The sequence below is a fragment of the Anser brachyrhynchus genome (assembly GCF_964034855.1).
Source record: "Anser brachyrhynchus genome assembly, chromosome: 11".
In the NCBI taxonomy this organism is placed as follows: Eukaryota; Metazoa; Chordata; class Aves; order Anseriformes; family Anatidae; genus Anser; species Anser brachyrhynchus.
The window spans coordinates 17,692,689-17,714,745 of record NC_137706.1 but is presented as its reverse complement, the minus strand read 5'-3'; the positions used below and the strand labels follow the sequence as shown (position 1 = coordinate 17,714,745).

At 40.9% G+C, this 22,057-nt stretch overlaps 1 long non-coding RNA gene across 7 annotated transcripts in view; it reads right to left on the bottom strand.

Moving 5' to 3' along the window:
• Window positions 1-22,057, bottom strand: part of LOC308200849 — a 550,918-nt gene that overhangs the window by 281,032 nt on the left and 247,829 nt on the right. The window contains exon 5 of one of the 7 annotated variants that reach the window (XR_013955866.1): window positions 1-22,057. This exon is cut by the window's left edge and continues 20,609 nt beyond it. The exons of the other annotated variants lie outside the window; for them this stretch is intronic. This is a non-coding gene — a long non-coding RNA (uncharacterized lncRNA). 7 annotated transcript variants of the gene reach the window in all.

Below are 22,057 nucleotides of genomic sequence, written 5' to 3'. Positions count from 1 at the left end.
CTTCTTTCTTTCTGAAAGTTCTGAAATGAATAAAAATTAATAATTTTCTTATTCTGATAAAGTCTTAGTACTAAAACTTGTGAGTAATGCTTGCAGAAGAGGGAAGAGATTTGTTTATTTTCATTTGCCATTCCATGAAATACACTGGCCGTGTAGCAAACTAAAGGGACTAAACTTTAACTTCATTTAGTATAAATACAATTCTCTTCATGAGGAAAAAAAAATCTAAGAGCAAACTCTAAATGTTGTGTCTCGTCTCCTTTCCTTAATGCACTAAGGTGCTCAGACACTACAGCAATGAGGAGGTGACAGCTGGGTAGAGGAGAAGACCGTGTAACATTTTTTAGAACAAACAAGCTGCAGAAAATGCTGACTTCTATTATTATTTCAGCTTTCATAAATACACCCCTCTCATACAGCTCCTCAAAGTTTAACAAATTTTTCCCTGGGGCTGTTGCTTTTGGCTTTTATACCAATCTGCTGAAATTATTTTTTTTTAAATGTTGTTTTCCTAAACCGTTTAGTAATAATTATATCGGGCTAGGAGCTAAGAGCACCAATAGTGGATGTTGCAATTTATGCATATATTGGATCGGTGTGTACTTGCCAAAGCCACATACCTGCTACGTGAGGAGCTTTGTATCCTGGTCAGTGAGCAGTATTTGCTGCAGCAGCACCTGGATACCTAGTAGGAGATATTTCCAAGTGAAAATGGGAGCTGAACTCCTCACTGAACTCGGCTGTGAAAATTTCCCCACAGATTTTCAAAACTGAGGAATAATTGCTTTTCTTTCTGTTTTTTATTACTATTTTTTACCCCTATTGCCATTTTTTAAGACCAAGCCTGTTGAATCTTAGGCAACAAATATGGAGAGGACGTTTATTTGCTTTCACCCTGCTACGACCATATTAGTTTTTTTGAGATAAATACAAAATTAAATACTAACACGCAGCTGACACACAGTCTCTTAGCATTTCTAAAAAGTACTTAAATAAAAATTTAAGTGTAGGGGAAAAACATTGGAATTAATAAACTAATACTCAGAGGGCACAAGGCAACAAACTCTAACCTACACCATGAGCCAGTCACAACCGTGTATTTTGATCCTAACTTCAACCCTTGTTGAAGTTGTGTACTTCGCCACAGGAAAGATTCTAGGATTATTTTCCCCTAAGCCTGAACCTTATTAAATTCAATTTAGTCTGGCCTTTCCTAGCCGCTGGGGGAGAATTATATATTTTTTCTTTTCAGGCTGGACTGCGCTTAAACACAACCAGGGATTCATGCAAAACCATTCAAGACTAAGGCAAGTGCCCAAGGGTGGGAGAAAAAAAAAGCAAACAAAAACTATAGCTGTTTCTGCAGTAAATTGTCAACTGATGTGTTGCTTCAGGATGGGTCAAATCAGCTGAAAGTCAGATCCTGGCTTTGCCAATGAGTCACAACTTTATCAGGTCCTGCCTCTGGTTATTACTGCCAATGTGACCATCTCGTAACTAAGGAAATGCTAGTGCAAAGCTCGGCCTGTCGTGTTCTATATAATCTCCGGGCCTCAGCCTGTGTCTGCAGGTGTTTCTCTGTATTGAATCTCCCTGGGGAATCTTCGGCTTCACAGCAAAAGCCGGCTGAAGTGAAAGTGATTTGATTTGGATCCTATTACAGGCACTTTACCTCTTCTATTTCCGTGATAATAGCAGATTGGAGTCGATTATTGTACCGGGAGGGAAGTTAATGTGTTGTCGAGAAACATTGGTAAAAGTGGCACAGGAAAAGGCACATAAATAAAAGTTTAGAGTGAAGCAAAAATCTGGGAAGCAAACCTGCATAAGTGTCTTTCTCAGCTCCTACCAGTCTCTGAATGGCTGTGGATCCTTTTCTGTCTTTATTCCGATTTAAAACAAAATGAAAAAAAGATATGGATTTCTTCTTGCTTTAATTTTGTCGCTCCTGTACATTTTTAGTGTAAGTGCTCTCCTCCCCCAGCCCAGATCCTGTTGGGAAACTCTGCCACCCAAACAGAGCTGCCGCAAGGACTGAGTTTGCACTGATTATCTCGCTTTGTATTCCCCAGAGTCTAAAAGTTTGCCAGCCTCAACTAATGCACCTCAGAGAATCACAGAAGCAGGAATGAAACCCTAGCTGGGTTTGAAAGAGGCACTTTATGTCCGTTCACAAAAGAAAAGAAAAACATTGAAAAATTTCCAAGAACTCCTGCTAGGTGACAAAGTAGCATTTGTAAGATGCCCTTCAGTGCTCCTTCAACTTCAATACTGAAACCTTTGTGTTCTCTGTGGTGCGGCTTCAGATGGAAGTGATACCGGGTTAGAAAAACACGCTACATCAAACAAGACGTGGCTAATAAGATGGAACAATCAGGTTTTGCTCTGATTTCAAATGTCGCTGAAAAATTTTGTGTAGCTCACCCATATGCTCGATCGTATTTTAAGTGGTGAGCTGAAAAAAACTGTAATTGAAATTGTGACTTTCATCTAAAGACTCTTCCAAGCCAGAGATGTAAAGCATTAGTGAAACATAACCGCTGTTAAACACAATCGGCTGGCACACAGCAGCACAGCCTGATGGGGTGCAAGCTTTGGGAAGGAGGGCGTGGGACATGGATTGGGCAAATTTGGGGAATACACAAGAACAAAAGTATTTTTGCAGAGAATTTCCACCTGAACCCTCTCATTTTTTCTTCATCCTTCTCACTATAATGAAATAGTCAGCTGTCTTACCTCTCTCATCTCCATCTCTTATTTCCATCTTTTTGCTTTGCTTACATTTGAAATTAACTCCCAATGCCATCACAACATTTTGCTGCTTGGTAAAAACTAGTATTTTTTATCCCAAGTGTAGTCTTGGGTCAAACCTAAGTTGTCTGGCCAACAAATAACAAAGAAAATAAATACCAACTACAGTTTTATTGAAAAGCTATTTTTTTTAGCTCTTCTTTCATTTCTCAGCTTTTAAGATGTACTTTATATTTTTAAACTTTATCATTTTTAGGCCACTGTTTTCACATGACTGAACCACACGCCGCAATGAATTTGATTCAGCAGACAGCTGCTTGGGCATGGCTGAACGGATCAATCAAAAGAGCACAATTTGCTTACATGACAGGACAGTAAAGAAATACGGTAGCAGCCCTGTTTGCGTTGCTTCAGAGTCCTGACGTTTCATACTCTTCCTATTTTAGAATACCCAGAAAATTGATGACTTCTATATATGGATATCTTTATCTTTGGGAGGGAAATACAGTACTCAGGCACATTGGCATAGTGTAAAGTTTGGCACATGTACTCACACTTGTGCAAAGTAGACCAGGGAGCACAGAGCCCTGCCAATCCCAGCTGGAACATCTATGTTCACCTGTACCCACAAAGGGCAAGCTCGAAAAGAGCATGGTATTGGTAAGCCCAAAAATGTACATGATTTTGTGGTTCCTCTTATGGGGATAGCTGGATTTTTTTATTTTTTAACATACAGAAGTGAGAGAAACTTTGACTGAAATATAATTCATGTTGACATCCAACAACCCTACCACCAACACCCAACATAATCAATTCAGCAAGCAGAAACCTATCTACAAAATATTTTGGCATCACCAGGTCCGCATGCTGTGATGCTGATGTTCATCTTAGGGGTGCTGCTCCACTGCTCTCCATGTCAGATCAGAAATGCACTAAATCAGTGGAAACTTCTTCACTGATTATCACTAATCTCAAGGAGCTTTGCAACAGTGCCTGCATCTTCCTCCCCTCAGCTATGTCTCTTTTTTATTCCTTGTCCTCTCCCCTAACACTTTTTAAGTCATCTAAAGACTTTGTTCCCTATGCCCTCCATTTCCCCTTCTCTCTTCCTCCCGTCCTTCTCACATTCATTACCATCTATCACAATGTATCAGAAACATTAAAAGACTATCAGCTTCTTATGCATAAGCTAATCTACTCCTCTACAGGTTCACATCTGTGTGCCTGATTTGTTACAGTAAACGAAAACTCTTTGTTGGAAACTGTGGCTTTTGTAAAGTCATTCCCATTCTACAGAACGGATCATAATGGGCTGTAGGAGAAATATAACAGCAAAGTAAAAGTCTGCTCAGAAGACATGCTGAAGCCCATGGTGACTGTGTTTTCTCTCACTTGTCTTACGCACCCCCACCGAACCTCGGTGCTGAACTCCCCCCATTCTGGTGAGCCAGAGGATTGGCAGGTCTACGAGGCTGGCATTACCCTGAGTCAACTTCATAACGTGCCACTAAAGTCAGTAGAAACAAACACCTTTCAGGGCCTAGTATAAAGAACACTCCTATATTACAAGTAGATTTTGTGTGAAATACATTTGATGGATCTCACAGCAGTGAATCACACAAAGACTTGGCAGCAGTGCCTTTGACCAGGGCCTTGGCTGGCTTATACAACCAGGGCTGAAATACTTCTCTGTGGTTATCATGAAGAGTAACAGTTATTATGAAGAGCTTCTCATCAGCTCCATACTCCAGGCACGCTTCCTGAGGCAGCCCAGATGTGAAATTTCTGCATTCCTCAGGACACTAACCTGTCCAAACTATGCTCGTTTTAAGTAATATAAAGGTTTGTGACAGTTATTTAAAGACCAGCAACTCCCATTAATTTGCACAGAATTTGTATCAAACAGTGCTGATCAACTGGTTAAGTCCTATTAGGATCTTCAATGTGAGAAAGGTGAATCAGGATGTGTTTAATGAATCTCAGAAAATCTACATCCCACTTGAGAATTATTTTTTCTTTAAATCTGGGTTAAGAATAACATGCAGAATTTGCAAAGAAAGCATAGAGGCCCTATAACAAGACAGCAGGAGAAAAGGTAATAAGAAGCTTTTATTCTAAAGTTACTAATGAGGAGTGTCTTCAGTAGTGAATAATTTTGGCTGTGACACAATATTAAACAGAAAGAGAGAAGGAGGACTACATTATCTCTTTATAATCCTTTCTTGGAAAATGGGATTTTTCTTTTCCCATTTGTCTCCTGGGCTAAACAATCACCTTAAACTTATATGTGAGCTTTGAGGGTTGTTTTAGCTTCCTGGAGGATAGTGCGAGAAATAATACTTGGCTGGAAGGAATGAAATCATGGTCCCTATACACAGTACAGCACATTTGAAGTGGAACTACCTCTGTGCACTGAAGTGCAGAGATGCTCTACAGTTTTGATGCATTACTGAGCACTGCTCCTAACCAAACAAAGCTTTGCATCTGACTAGTTTTTACAGGCAACTGATTTACATAATTACTTCAGATTTTTTTCCCTCAAAAACCCACAACATATGAATCACTGTACTCTGTCTTAAAGTCATTATTAGCCAATTAGAACTCCAGGATTTGCATAATCACTCTTCAGTTATTTCTTGGTAATCATACTGTGATGTGCGATTACCAAACTCAGACTGGTGACTGTACAGTGGATTATAAACTCAGAAATATAGAGGGGCTTTTCAGAAATAAAGCAAATATCTCAGCTGCTTAATTCCCTTTCAAACTGGCGTGAAGGAAACAAAAAGCAAAAGATGAGTAAAATAAGGCTCCTAGAGTGATGGGGGGAAAAAGAATAGTTTAATTTTTACACGCTCATGAGACTGAAGTAGGGGTTTTCTGGATTTCAGGTGTGATACCAATTCAGGTATACAAATCCTGTGCATTACAGTCATATCTCTTAAAAATTTCTGGATAAGAATACTGTAACTCAGCAAATAGCAAAATGAAAAAAAAAAATCAGGTGAAATCAAGAATTAACATAAAACTCCTGTTAAATCTGCACCATGTCTCTTGTACAAAGCACAACCCTGGATCTGAGTATGCCAAAAGTCACCATGACCACAGAGAGAAGGGCTGCATAATGGCTCCTGTCTCTCAGGGGTAATAATGGAGAAGAGCAGGGGCACTAAGAATTATATATGTAGACAAACTTACTGAACAGGGCCTTTTTCTTGGGATATCTCCTTGTAATATGCTCCAGATACTGTCACGCCAATCCGATCAGGAGCAAAAACCTACCCATGTGGATGATGAATTGTGTGACTAAGTAATAGCCTAAGTCAAGTGTGGATGTGACCGTTCACTGGAAGATGGCAATGTAATGAATCCGCTCCAGGGTTTAGGGGGTTAAGTGGCTTGCCGGAAGACAAGTTAATGATGTACCGCTGCATTCAATGAAGATTGATTGAGAATGGTATAAATGGGCAGTGGGCAAGGACAAAGAGGCTTGTTTTGGGAATGAGGCAGACTGGTAGGGAAGAGACAGATTACAGCTGAAGGTGGCTGGTGTGTTGAGCTGAAAGAATAGTCTCACAAACCATAGGAAGAGACATTTCAGGGAAGATGATTTCACTCATGCCTCATACTGTGAGGCAGACAGCGAGCAGAATGGTCATGACAAGTATCTACTGATAACATTTGCATTACCTACGGCCACTAGACTGCTGCATCATTAAACACAGGGGTGACTAAATAGGATTTTGCATCCTCCTTCTTTGAGATCTTCCCCACATTTTGAGGTAGCACACTGATTAGTTTGTATTAAAAATGCAATTTAAGCCCAGAAGGCTGAAGTATGCAAGAATGCAACCACGGGGGAGAGCAGAGAAGTACAAAAATGCAATTATAGAAGAGTGCTGTCCTCTAGCCTTGCAGCAAAAAAAGAGCATTAATATTTCAGAAAACAGGGACTCGATGACCATGGTGGAGTTTCAACACTAGGCCATCATCAGAGGGAGAGACTGCACTTAGAACAAAGAAGCTGAGCAGAGTTCACAAAACCAAGTTCAACAGGTAGCTGACACAAAGATGGGAAACACTACCATAGTCTGGGGCCAAGGTGGGAGAGTTTCACGGATTATAAATTAATAGTCTCAAATCACTTTAATGCAAGCTAATACTGCACAGTATTGCTATACCCATGACAAACACAAAAGCTATGCCCAATAAATACCGAAGACTCCAGTTACAAAATATAAATGGAAATGATTTTGGTCTGATAACAAGACAACTAAAACTGTAAATCACACACCGAAGAGTGCAGTGGAAGGAAGTTCTGTGGCCTGGATGCCATACAGACATACAGAACAGACAGCTCTAATCTCTAGTCTTGTTAGCTTCTTCTATTAAGTAAGCCTGGTGGTACAATAGAGCTACAACTTCCCCAATGAATCTCATTATAGCACTCATTTGTTGTAATGGAAAGGGCACTTATTCACAATAACTCACAGTGGCTCGCTTTAATCCACCCTTCCTTTCTGTATCCCTCCTTCAGCGCTTCTATAAACAAAGGAATCCAAAGTAGCCTGCTTAAGCTAGCATCCCCAGGTGCACAGAGGATGTCCAATAGATTACCGCCATCATCTTCTTGGTTGATGGATACCTTCACTGGTACCACAGTTTCAAGAATTGCGCTAATTCACAGATGAATCTTTTGGGTCCATCTGCTTTGATTTAGCTAGTCTCCAAAGCTCCATAACAGGATGACAACAGAGGTTGAATTAAGTCATGTTACTATAGGCCTATGCTGAGGATCTCAGTGCCCTGAATCTTTGGAGGGCAAGTAAATTAAAATAAAGATTTTCTTCCATAATGGCTGAAAGCAGAATGATAATTCAAGCCCTGTACAATTTCCTGGTGACATCTTCCTGACTATGCAGAAAGTCTGAAACAGTATTTCCCAAAGCTAACAGCGTTGCTCTTCCCAAGACAGTGCTTTCTCCTAAATGTAGAGCCCTAGCTTCTACCCAAGCTGGGTTAGTCCTGCAAAGCAGGAGAAGAAATTGTTGGGTTAGACACAATCCATAAAAACAAAACCAGCAACTACCTGAATCCCGTAATAGGCAGGCTTCCATCCCAGTACTGTTTGTCTACACGAGAAACACTCGTGCATGGTGGGGACCATAAAGCATCAACAGGGCTTCTGCATGGGAATGAGGCAAAGACTGCACCTATGACAGGCAAATATTTTTGGGGCTTTAGGATACAGGGTTCCTCTAACACAGCCTCCAGGATGCCAAACAAGTTAGTGACTTTTCTCCAAATCAAAGCAAAAACCTCACATCGCTCAGTGAGCTGAACTACCTGGTCGCACTGTCTCCCACATAGCACTAATGGAGAGAGGAGGGGACTGATAGTGTCCAGGGCGCTGCTCCAGAGAGCAGAGCAAGGCTCTGCAAACCCACACATCTACGACACATTGATAATACTTACAAATCAAAATATTTTAGCTGAAAATATTTTCCTGTTAAACCATGCATAGTTGTGCAGAATTTTCCCCACTAAAGAAAAAAAAAAGTCATAGGAAAAAAGAGACAAAAAACCATTTAGTCAAAAATCCAATTTTCCACTGAAAACCACTTTTGGCCATCCCTAATTAGACTTTACGTCTACCTCAGCACAGTACCTTTTTTCCTAGGCCTGTGCTTCCTCTCCCAGCGGCTTTCTTCCCTTTCACCAAGCACAGCGGGTCCCTGCCAGAAGTGCTCCAGCAGGACCTGTCGCTGCACCTACCTGCACAGATACCCAGGTATCCTGTATAAGCGAACCACAGCTCTGCACTACAACTTTTCACCTCTGGGTACAGCTAACATTATACTAGGAAAACAAACCAACAACCCAAAATTTGGTAGCTCTCATTTAAAAAAAAATCAGCTGCACTAAAAGCTAATTCAGTTTGCTCAGTTCAAACCATTCTAGCAGCAAATGCTGCCTGCATGTATAGAGCACTCTGATGCATGTCCCTTATTAGCTAATTCTCTCACATCAAGCTCATTTAAATCTATTTGTCCCAGACCACCCTCTTTAAAGAGAGGAAGGAGGAGGATGGGATCTCTTGCTACTCAGGCTCTCATCCTATTTATGGGTGAATGTTTAAGGATGCTTTACAAAACTTTCTCAGTCGCCTCTTGTAATTCAAATCAATTGTAGCCATAAAACAAAAATTCTGGAATTTATATTCCTCCCTCCCCCCCTTGGAAAAAAAATAAAAGGTTTAATTTGATAATTGAAGAAATAAAAGGTTCTTTTCAAACCTGACATTAAAAATCTCTAATAAAAATGGGGAAAATGAAGGTCTAGGATGACAGTCTTTATCAAAGTGTATATAGAGACATTATATGTTCCAGTAATTGTTTAGGCCGGTGAATTAATGAATCCCTGGCTGTAAGTCTCCATTTGAAATGATTTCAGTGGTGTCTGCTGCTCTGCTGCTTTGGAAAAGCCTGTTGTCTGAAGCTCTGGAGAAGGGCCTTGAACCCTGCCATTCAATCCCTTTCAGCCCATCAGCTGAGTCTAATTGCCAGAAAGCACACGAGACCCCTAAGCCTGATTGTTCCCCGACCTCCTTTGAGGTTCTGAGGCATGAAAAGCAAAAGGGAAAAAAAAGCTCTCTTTTGATCTTCTGTTTCTTTCTCTCTCTCTCTCTCTTTTTTTCCTGCCTACTCCTACTCTAAGAATGACACATTTCTTTATATGGCTTCTCCTTCTTATAAAGACAATAATTAATAAGGCCTTTATAAAATGAGGCTTGAATTGGTGTCACCTTCAAGGGTGGTCTGGGGCTCTGAAGTGAAACCCCCGGTGGGCTTAGGCATTGCATGGCCTTTGCACAGGTCAGGTTTAAATACCCTGACCTCAATTTTCACTCTCCTCCACTAATGAGCCGATTCACACATGGATACAAAATTATACGAGGGAAAAGACAAAAGGAGCAAGGTGTAGTTGACACCACATTGGCCAAATTTTATTATCATCTTTGTGTCTATGACATCACAGCTGTGGACATTGTCAAAGCGGTGAAACCGCTCGCTTTCTCCCCCATCCCACTTCTTTTTGTCCCCTGCCATCAGCTTTATATAATTACTTTCACAAACTCACACTCTCTGCCTATTATTTGCTCAGATGTCATGAAGCTGCGACGTTAGGTGGGACTGGGGACTGGTCTGGGTTCTTGTGTGGTTACACATGCAGAACCGGGTCGCTTTTCTTGAGGTTCTGCTTCACTGCCTCCCTGTCAATTGTGAGGATAAAGTGGCATTATGTGTATCTATTCTATTTCACAAGCTTATCAATTTGACATCAAAAGTTATAAAAAAAAAAAATCACACCAGGGATGTTATGTGTCCATTACACAAAAATTGTTGATGGCTGACATTGAATGAGTTGTCAAAGACAGCAAGACACGCATTGCATAAGTTTCTCTATTAATGCAAAACGTTTAACAAGTTTATTAGGGAAGAAGCTAAAGGGGGGGGGGAAGGGGGGAAATGATGCTATGACAGCCACACCCGTGGGCTGTAAACCTGTCAAATCCCATCAGAGGGGCAAGGTCAGTATTTGGATTGAAGACAGAATCAGTAGGAGGCACTCTTCCTCTGAGTCAGTGGATCCTACACCCAGGCGCTTTCCTAGCAGTATATAGGACACTGCCTCGGGGCTAATTCACAAGCTAACGTTTCTGCGTGACACAGCTACAACATGTCGTTGATAAGCTAAGAAACAAGCACTAAGTATTTCTAGTAATTAAAAAAAAAAATCCCATGCCACTTTTTCCTACCATAGGAAAGCTGTCTCTAATCACACAATTAGGTTCTACCACCCTTAATCTTTAATACGGTTTCCAGTGGTGGTTGTTCCTTCGCTTCCCGTCCCAAGATGTTGCACAGCTTTGTGGTTAAGCACTCACTGAGCTCCGAAGAGGTGGGCTGTACATCACTCAAGCCTCGATTGATGCCTGTGCCTTATTCTAGCTTTTCAGGGGTGGTGTAAGGCTGCTGAAAAGTATATACAATGTGCTGGAAATTCTTTGCACTCAGAGATAGCATGCTATCACCCATGTGTCAGTTTTGGAGGTCTCACCTCTCAGGCAAAACTCAACAGTACATAACACTATTCTTATTAAGAATAAATCAGACTCCTAAAAATTTGTTCATTAAACCTCATAACACCAGTTAGTAATCCCTTTGCATCCTTCTGTAAAATACAGCCAACTCTGGTCTGTAAAACAACAGGTCTTTAACAAAGCACAAAAACTCTCCAAAACTAACTCCTTTTAGCATGGAATTGCTAAAAGATGAATATTATTATTTACTATTATTATTTTCTTCTTGTTGCAGATTTCAGTGAAAAATCCTTGCAAAATGTCATGATTTGCACTTTTTAAAAAAATGTGCAGTCTTTGTCTCCTTTTTGCCCTTTTCTGATACTAGTTTTGCAAGTGTAACACTGGAGTGAAAATGTCCTGTAGGATATGCATCATGCATGTATATACACAATATTCCAAAAGAGAAATGTTTCAAAACACAAAACACCAACCAAGCACACTATGCTTAAAACTCTCCCCCCCACCCCAAAAAAAAAAAAAAAGAGACAAAAACTAATATATTAATACAAATTTCTTGCCTATGTATATGATATCTCTGAATGCTGGTGGCGACAGAGAAGAAAGTAGCATGCAATCACCACAGCCAGTTTTATAAAATATATAAAAACCTTAGCGGCACCCAAAGACATTTTGCACTTAAGCAGGATAAGGCAAATGCACGGTTTTGGTAGTTGCTTTTCCCCTTCAAATCATGTATATTAAGGACATTTGCTGGCAGACACTTCCCATATTGCATTGGGACTGCCAATGAACAATCAAAATGAGCTAATAACTCTCTTTGGGCACATGCTGATGGAAGAAAGCAGACTGGAATAACCTGATTTGGCCTCACCAATAGCTTTTTGTATGATGGCTAATCATGGCTATAAGCAAAGAATGGATTAATTATTTTTTCTTTCTTTTTCTTTTTTAATCACTTTCCATTTAACTTCCAAAGTGCTAGTGTATGTATGAATACTTCCTTGAAAATTAATATCAAATCTTCAACACAAAAATTCATCTCAAAATCAGAAAAAAATAACATGGGTTTCATAGTAGTTGTTTTTTTTTATGTGAAGAAAACAATGGAAAGTGATATACTTACTACCGACAGGATTAGAAATTCTGAGGGGCTTATCTTAAATTATGTAGCTATGTAAAGGTCCATTGAATTATGTCAGTTTTCACCTGCTGAGGATCTGGCCTTCTAAATTGATCAATGCAGTCTGTTGCGTTAGGATGGGACCATCATACATCTGTTTCGGAGTGACTGGTGGGGCTGCAGGAATACCAGTTTATCTGACTTTTCTCCAGGCACTACTGTGCAGTGCTACACAGTGTTGAGCAAAACTAGACTAACGGTGAAGTTAAATGAAAAATTGCTAAAAAAAAAAAAAAAAAAAAGTAGATGCTTTTGATTTGAAAAAGAAAAAAAAAAGAAAAATACAAAAGTTAAGGTTTGCAGCATAACCACAACTCCCCTACTCAGAACACAGAATGAATCAGATTCTTCCTTTTTTATTTCTGCACATTACTCCAGTTCTTATCTTCTCAGATACATTCAATTCCTAGGCTATCCCTTGTAGTGTACAGGATAGCAAAAATTAGGTCTTTATACAGCAGAGGGAAGAAGCGAAGGACAGTGAAAAGTTCTGTTTTAGCACACTTGATTTGAATTGGGCATTGCACTGTTCTGGAGGAGAGGATATTTCCTAGCACCAATTATTTAAATATAGAAAATATATCATGATTATGCTACAGAGAATAAATTATTATAATTCTAAGTCTGTTTCTTTTCACACAGAATATAGCTACATATACGGACAGGACAAAAAGGTAAGCGTGCATCGTATTTCTAAATGCCTATAAAATACTTCACAAATGTACTCAGACAAAAAATAGTCTTTATAGCACTGGAAATTAATTGGGCTTTTTGGTGAGTAAAGTAACGGTAGTAAAGCTTGGTTGTGTAAAAACATAAATAGCAGTCTAGATATATTCAAATATATCACATATTAGTATTTATCTGAAAATACTTACATAAAAACAAGTTAAGTTGTGATAAAATTCATCCAAATTTCACTGCGCTAACCTTATAAATCCTGTCCTGTTTCAGGACAGGACTGAAAAATATCTACAAAAAAGCTGGAATGAATGCCTGTTTGTGAGGAATATTTCATTTTTATAGTATTTTATTTATTTTTCTTTCCACAAAAAAAGTGTGTGTGGGGGGGGGGGGATGCCTTCCTTTTGAGACCACCCACAACCAGCAGAGTGAAGAGCACATGGGCGTCTTCGTGGATTCTCTATGAAACTGCTAATGCCCACCAGCCAGCGCACCCTCCGGGGAAGCCGCTTAGACATGAAACTAATAAAGACATCTGCACGTCTCCCTGCAGACATGGCTCCAAAAGGGATGCCTCCTCACCAATATTCCCTTTGACAACATTCTAATAGGTACCTTATGAATGCTGTGCTGCTAAAATTATAGAAGTGCTAGTCGTGGAAATACTGCTTTAAGTGCCATCTCCCCCCACATCCCCATGCTCAATGCGCAGTTACCGTTATATTCTTAAACCTATCACAATATCACTACTGCAAGAGTTCAAGAGCACTGGAAATCTTAGCTTCCTCATCATTCCACTCAGCCAGTGTCTGTTGCAATTTCAGTCCCCTGGTGGTATCACTGTGCTGAAAAAGATTCCCCATCTCAGATGCAGCAGTACCATTGGCTTCATTTCCCACTCGAGATTCCTTATCCCAAGCTGCAGTCAGTCTTTGCACCAAGCCTTGCTGAAGGTGCAGAAATTTGCTGTAAAATCGCTTCCTCCCTAAAAAATATCCTGGACACCTGAATGTAAGCCTTTTAAATTCCAGCAGGAAATAAATCAGGTCTTTCTGTGTTGGTGGCTCCAGCAACATGTACAGACTGGTGGATTCTTGAGGTTTTGCCCCAGCTTTGGCACCTAATAAATTACTCCATCACTTGCACTATCTGTAGGCACTGGTAGCACAAAGCCTTTGGCCAAAAGTTTGTTCTTCCCGTTAGGGTATAGAAAGCTGACCTCTTGGTCTCCAGCATACAGTGCAAGGCTCATTTCTTCCCCATCCTTCCTAATGTGGGCACAGTCCAAACAGACTCAAATTTCAAACCTGGTCAGCTTCTATACCTGTGGTTAAATATTGCACAATGCCTCTCTTGATAATTTACTGAAGCAAATGCTCAGACATTTTTGGTATTAAAAGTTTATCACTAAGGAGACTTTGCTGGAAGTTGTTATGGATAGAAAAAAAATCCTTTTTTAATGAATTCAATCAAGGAGGAGCAAATGGGAACACCAAATGGCAAATACTTTCTTTTTCAAACAATTTACAGCATTATTTTAGTGAAATCTGTTCTGTAACAATGAGAGAAAATTAGTGTGTGTTCTGTTCAAAAGATACTGCAGGATGGATTAACATTTATGATCCAGAGTTCAGTGACTTGAATGTTTTCATTTTCTTTTTTTTTTTTTTTATATATTAATTGGATTTTCCAGTATACACTGAAGTGGTAAAATGCATTTAATCAATATGCTTTGGGACTAAATTAGCAAAGTACTAATTTTGTTGTGCAAGGTTATATTATGTATTGTACATTTTTAATCACAGTATTCTCCGTTTATTTCTCATTTGCGAATCTTATGATCCCATTGTGTATAATGCAAAGAGAATAGACAACGAGAGAAAGGCTCATGAGTTTAAATATATAGATAGGGAATGCTTTTAGGGGAGTGGGTTTATTATCCTAACCTGAACAGAACAACATGAAATTGTTAGGCAGTCACGTTTTCTGACAGTTAGCAAGAGCTGCAGTACCTCATCCAGCATCATCTCTTATATTTTAATAAACGTTTTTGAAAAGAGAGGTGCCACTGAAGAGATGTGGAAGGCAGTAGTTTTAGGGAAGCTGACTCTAAATACTTCCGCTCTCCCAGGTGTAGTCCACTTTCTTCAAGGGTCACACGGCAGAGGAGCAGGGGACCAGAAAGCAGCCCTGATGGGCATTATCAGGACAGGCTGGTGCTCATTCAGCTGAGAGAGGAACAGGACAAAGAAAGCTGTACGCACACAAAGGGAGAAAACTTCCATTAAATAGCAGAACAGCGAGAAAAGGGCCAAAGAGGAAGCCTAGATCAGACACCTGATACTCTTGTCCCCAGGAAGGAGAGTCAGTGTGCAACACGCTACAGGGTAGGCAGTGAGAGGGCTTTAGCCCCGTGGTTGGGGACAGGCAGGGATGGCACCCCCGTGTCCATTGCTGTGCCACCCCTTGGGAGGAGTGCGAGGCAGGAGTCTGGGAGAACAGCAAAAGGGGGAGAACCACATGGCCACAGCTGAGGTTCCTAAACATTTGTGACACATTTGCACACTTACAGATCGGTACAAATTTGATCCAGATCAAATGTGGCCAAGAGATCCCATTTCTGCAGAACTAGACAGTATGTAGTACAGAATTTATTACGACTTGATGCTTTTATGATAAGACATAAAGCTTGTCATTACAAAGTTACCATGTATAACTTTTAACCAGCTTAGTGAATTTGTATGGGATCACTGTTTCGTGTTGCAGAGCTGTGGTCTTTTTTCCAAAAGCCAGGAGCCCCAAATTGATCTGATTCTTTCCATGGGCTGGGAAGCACGGCTGTGGTTTACACGAATGTGAACAGGGCAGATAGACCTCATCCATCTAGCTGGGGGTTCTGTTGGTTCAATGCCTGACAATCACAGGACAGGATTCAGCAGGCCAGGGAAAACCAAGGCACTGATGGGGTTTCAAACCAAGCTTACAACAATAGAGCAAATTTAGTATCAAAGTAGCATCTTTCTCTAGAACATATCTCATTTCCTCCCTTTTGCCCCTGGAGCATGATGTTTGTTCCCCTCGACCATGCTTTTCTGTGGCCTTCTTTCAAAATAAAGGAAGTGACATTTACGGTGCAGCTCCACTAAAGGAAAGGTTATTCTCAAGATTCATTTTTAATCTGAGTCTTTTCAAAGGGAAGCACAGGTTAAAAAAAAATAAAATAAAATAATAAAAAGAGGTTGCTTTGGCAACTGCCTGGGGCTGGCACTGCAGTCCTGTTCCCATGCACGCTTGGAGGCACCGAGGTACAGCGCCTGCAGCACTTCTCAGGGGGTGGCTCTCCTCTGCATCACCCGCTAGCCACAGGCTGTACCTGAAAGGCACATGGAGGTCTTAACTTTAATGGGTCAGGATGGAAAGTAATGATTTGCTCAGTAGTGGAGAACCAGTGTTAACTGTCTAAAATGGTGTGAATGGCTCAGATGTTCAAGGGCAGTCTATCAGGCACCAGACAGTATTATCAGGATCACCTGTCTGTCAGCTGCATTACCTGGTCTCCCCTGATCCACTCGTTTTAAAGGAGACATTGGGTTTACTTCAAACAAACCCAGCAACCAAAACAAAGCAGAAACAGCTCCTTGCAAAGACCCATGAAGAGAAAAGGGGAAGAGTAACATATTTAAACATAAAGTTGAACAGAAAGGTTTAAAATTTGCAACTGATGCTGTGCAGCAAGGAGATAAGAACCTTCCAGACAAGTTAAAATGCACAGATATGCCAATCAACTCCAGATAGATTCAAGGGGTGGCGAACACAGATTACTCACATTACACCAGGCTATCTCAAGTTACTCAAATGACATAAAGGGATACAATAATCACACACTTGTCTCATTGTGTCAACTTTTTAACAGGGGAAAAGCCATTGTCCACTTCAAGAGGAAACAGCAAAGCAAACCAGATCAGATTATTCTCAAGTGAATTGTCAGGTTGAGGGGGGTTTCTACTTATCTGATACGAGCGCAGACACCGATAGCAAACAGCTCACCTGACTGCACACAAGGACTCATTCTCAAAGGAAAAAAGCAATCTGTCTCAATTATTAAAAAACAAATTGGACAATCAAACTGGAAATTCGCTTTCCTTCTTAACAGAGCTGCTGTTTCAGGGGGGTTGCAGTGACGCAGCCAGAACATCTTTGCTAGGGTTTGGCCACCCAGCAAAAAAGACAGTGGAAAAATATCAGACCAGTGTTGCCTGGGATACAACCCCGGTGCCCTCATGCAGACAAAATACCCACTTAGAATTGGGTGAACACTAGGAAAAACTATTATGGGACACCTGGGAAAAAGATATTTTTTTTCTTGCTCACAGCTCTTTTGCATTTATTCCTCATAGCATTTATGGCACAGACACTGAAACTGGCTGCTGAGCAGTATAAAGCTATTTGGGGTGATGAAAGCAAAGACTCGAGGTCATTACTAAAAATGAAAAACTATTAGCTGTAAGTGGGCGAGGACGCTGTTCTCTCTGAACCCTCTGAGTTACCATACACAAAGCCTGCTCAGTTGGGCTTTGCATTTAAGGGGATTGTACTCTAAGACAACTAAATCGTTTCTTCCATGTGGATTTTAGCACAGTATATATGCTTCAGTACAGAATGACGCGGTGCAGTGTCAGCTCATATCAACTGGCAACTTTGAATTAGCTTCAGAGGGCACTGGATCTGCTCCTTTCTGTCTGTAAAAGACACACGATACTATTTTCTTTAACCAGCTCTCCAAGGATGCTGACACAGTCTAGAGAAAGGCTGACCTTCTAAGCTAGTAAGAGGGCCACTGATGAACTAACCTTTCTTTTTAAAGGTCTCTCCTGGCTTTGTTACAGTCCATGCCTTCCTGCACAGTGGGTATCTATCTGACCAGCTGGACACAGCAAGGGAACGGTGGGTTTAAGAGGTACTCAAGGAGTTTCACAGCACATCCTCCACTGGGCCATCCTCACAGTGCCTGTGCAGTGAAGACAATGAATTGGTTGTGTTTTCTTCCTTTTTTTTTTTTTTTTTGTCAAAGACAAGAAAAAAGCTTTGGGGGGGATTAAAAATGATAAAGCTAAGAGGCTTTTCTTAGTAAGAAGTGACAGTCAGCTACAGATCAAAGGACTAGAGTCTTGCAGTCCCCACCAACCGGTCTTTTAAAGGACCGCACCTGACCAGATCGCAGTATAAAATTCTCTCCACAAAGCAGCATTAATTTTTTTCCTTCTGAAAGAGAAATTTTCATGAGGAACTAAGCGAACCTTTACAAGCATCAATTAATTCCAAGAGAAGAATGCTGAACTAACTTCATTGTCAATAGCAAGCAGTTTGGTGCACTTTGGAAATACTTCTAAATCTGATGTAAACCTCAAACCTGAATAAGCTGTTATAAAATTTTGAGAGCTTTTGCTCGGAATTTGAGAGCCACTGAAGCAGCAATGCTACACTTCACCAGATGCGATGGATATTATGCCATGCTCTGTTCAGTTTTCTCCCATAACCTCACCCTGTAAGGAAGGTGCAGCCACCTTTTAGTCTTTCTGCTTACCAGGGCTACAGCTCGGTGTAGGCGTGGTGGCTTTGTGTGCCCTGCATGTCTCCAGGCTGGATCTATTCTGAGTCCCATGGAGGTTGTGCTAGAGAACCTCACGGAATTGGGGCCAAGAAACCTTCCCTCTATGGCTGCTCCAGCTCCAGGTATTTAAGTGCGTATTTCGCTGAGTGTCTCGACCACAATAAGAGCAGGGTTGTTTTTTTTCAAAGTTTGTGGTGATTCACAACCACACATCTTAGATCAGAGCAGAGCCCTAAATGTCAAGTCCAGTGATGTGAATATGAAGGTAATTAGTAATCGGAACTTCTGCTTTCTCTCAACCCTTGTATTCCTGGAAAAGAGCATTAAAGCAGAGGATAATAATAAGGCTTTCTTCTTGCCACTACCAAATTGTCTACATCCTCATCTGAACAGCTTTTGCAATTTTAATTTTCTCCCTGCACCCCTATAAAACAGGTAACATTTTCTGTGGTTTCAGTACGCACAGTTTACAGAAGTTTTGTGATTCTGCCCCTCAGGCTCCCGTGTGTTATCACTTCAAAGGCGCTGATCTCTTTTTAAATGTCCCTTTTGACAACTCAAATCTCTGATCTGGAAGTTGAAATTGGCTAAACTGAGATCTGATAATCAGCAGTTTTACTTCCAGCCGCATCCTGTGCTTGCAGTAATAAAAGCAGTGATTATCTTTGATATGGCTGATGATGTTACCAGGATAGTAGACATTCCAGCTGCTTAATTTAATTTCAAATCCCAGTGATAGCATCTAATGGCTGGTGTTTAGCTAGTGCTACAGATTTCATTTTGTAGTGACCATTGATACTGTCGAGGTAGCTTTACGTTCCCACCTGACTGCAGAGTCCCAGCAGATCACTCACCAAGTAACCATACTGTTTTAAAGCAGCAGACTGGATCATTCAAATTAAAGTCCTGGGACTGATTAAATGACAATAAAATCTGACCAAAAAAAATATCTCTTGATGCTACTAATTAATTTTAGGATTATAGATGAGAAAATTCAAAATGCAGAAGGCAGAGGCCTTAGTGCACTGTGAAATACAGAACTATCCTGTTGAGGCTAAGACTGTGCATCGGCACAAAACTTAAGGCTCTACTACTTTGTACTCCCGTTTCTTTTCTGAGAAAACGAGGAAAGACATGTTAGGAGACATTAGAAATACACCGTAGATCACCGTCCTGCATTTCCCAGTGGATTTTAGGAGAAACGAGCACAGTCAGGCTACAGTCTACTAACTTTCTCTCTTCTATTTTGTTTATTACAGTGTTTTTCACATACTAAAATTTCTCACCACCACTAGAATGAGTTCTGCTTTTCCTTACCTATATACTCCAAGTTAACTTACTCCATCAGAACAATCCTAAGTTCTCTCTGGCATCTCAGTGATGCCAGAATATAATACCAGCCAAAGAGAAAAGAGTTAAAAATAGCGGGCAGAAAAATTGTCTGTGTATTAGTGGTGGAACTGTGCATGATGAGATGACAGAGCAGAGGGAGGCAATGTTTGAATGCCTTTTTTTTTTTTTTTTTTAGCTTCAACGTCTCTGATTCTAACTACAACACTGTATTATCCGGACTAATTTGTCAGCCTCTAAAGTAGCCTGGCCTCTGTTCTGGTGTCTGGAAAGTCAGAGGACAGAAGTGCTGGGTTTTGTTGCAAGATTTTTCATTTTGGGATCTAGTTTTCACTCCATTTCCCTGCGTGCAGCAGATATGAGCATTCCCTCCTTCTCCTAAATTTCCATATCTATTTCTTGTAACTCACTTTCCATACATGGTGTTCCTTTCCTTTAAAGAGCTGAAACAGCCGTGAGAAATTAGATGTTAATTAAGCCATACTGACTTTCAAACCCTTCTGAGAAGGCAGTGAGTTTGTTCAGATTTCTCTTCTTGGGCAGGCCTTGTTCGGTATCGTGGTGGTCAGGCACATTTCTGAGCCACTGGAAAACTGGATTAAAATCAAAGCCCAAGATCACAAACTACAATGACGACAAAAGCATTTGCCTCATCATTTGTGGACATCTCTGGTACAAAATAATCCAGTTGCCAGATCAACACAGAAACTGCTGTGGTTCCACAGCAGATTCGTATGGGGGAACTCACTTGATGTTCATCCTCTGGATCAGTGGGCCCTAGGATTCACACACACTGGGGTATTTCTAAGAACACATTTTCTTCCTCTTTGTTGCACGCCTGCTTTGTCTCCTCTCACTAATGTTCTCAGGGTTAGTTGCCGTCCTGTAGTTCATAGATAAAAGTGAGGGGACAAGTAATAAGTTAGGGCCGAAGTCCAAACTCAGCATAATCCAGAAAGAGACAAGCTGTCCAGCTATAAACAACCTGCCAGTCCTGGTTGTGTCATGAGGTAGAGTGTAATTAAGAGTTGAAACGGATGCATATAATTAAGAGATTAAATAGAAGCAATGTGTTTTTTGTGTCACTGCACTGGGCATATTGTCCTTGCACTGCATCCCACAGCACTGGATGTAGCCACCTAGGAATCAGTTTCTACTAGATGATGAAGATAAAGGAAGATTTGGACAAAACAGAAGGGAGCAGAAAAATTAGGTGAATCTTGGACAGAAAAACAAACATCCTTCTGGGGCAGCACAAGATCTCTTTCTGCTGTCCTGTGACACACTTAAGTGAGCAGTGGAGTGCAGCATATTTAATGTGATAGAAAGAAAAAGCAGAGGAGAGATGATCATCTCTGCAAGCTGCCAGTCACCCAGACAAAAAAAGAGGGGCTTCCATTCCCTGTGGAGGATTCTGGTTCAGCAAGCTCTGTTTGAGAAAACCTACTTCTAGTCCAAACACAAAGTCAGAATTGCAGGGCTTCGAGACAGACCAGAGGAGAATGGACTGTTTTAGGTTTTTGAAGCTCTTTTGGAATAGGAGGGGAAGACAGAGCATAGAAACTATATTGTAGTAAATGGTTTATTTTTTTTTCCCTTTTCCTTCCACCTTTTAAATACACTTCATGCTACTTGTTCTATTAACCTCTTCTGAACTGCAGCCTGCTGATTTGTTGAAATAAAGATACTGCTGTATCCTGCTGCTATTCCGATGCATGATGAAAGCTGGTAGTTCTCATAGAAAATCCTGCGGAAATCATTAGCAGTCTCCCTGAGTAAGGGCTATGTCAGGTAGTGACAAATGCTTTTTTAAAGGGAGCTTGAAATTAAAATACCTTTTTAAAAATGTTCCCATATGTCTGTGCAGTAGAAGTAGAAGGATTCTCTGCTGGAAACCTTTTTGACTGGATGAGGTATAGACTAAGATAGGAAGTAAGTAAATAATAAGGAGAAAGGGGAGGAATCTTATTTACAGGAAGAATAAAGTTGGTAAGGAAAATACTTCAGTCCCCTAATTCCCCATCTGTCTCACTGGTGTGCATATCCAGACCTTTGCAAGCGTGGCTCTTTGCTAACTCCTCAGTCCTTTTGTGAGTGCAGAGCTGCGCGCAGCGCACTCTCTGCTCCAGCATGGGAGCTGGCTGCTCCGGTGACCTTGGCAGCTGAAGGACCCAGATGCCCAGCTCCAGGATGAATCTCTGCAGCGGTGTCACGGGGTGTCAGCTCATCTCCCCTAGTCTCCTCCTTGGCTTTGCTGACAGACCTGCCTGTGGGGTCTGGTGTGGGGTCAGCTGCCGCTGTGCTGCTATGTCCTCCTTGAAGTCACTTTCCTTTGATTTCTGAGGATGAGGTGCATTCTCTTGACAAGATGCAT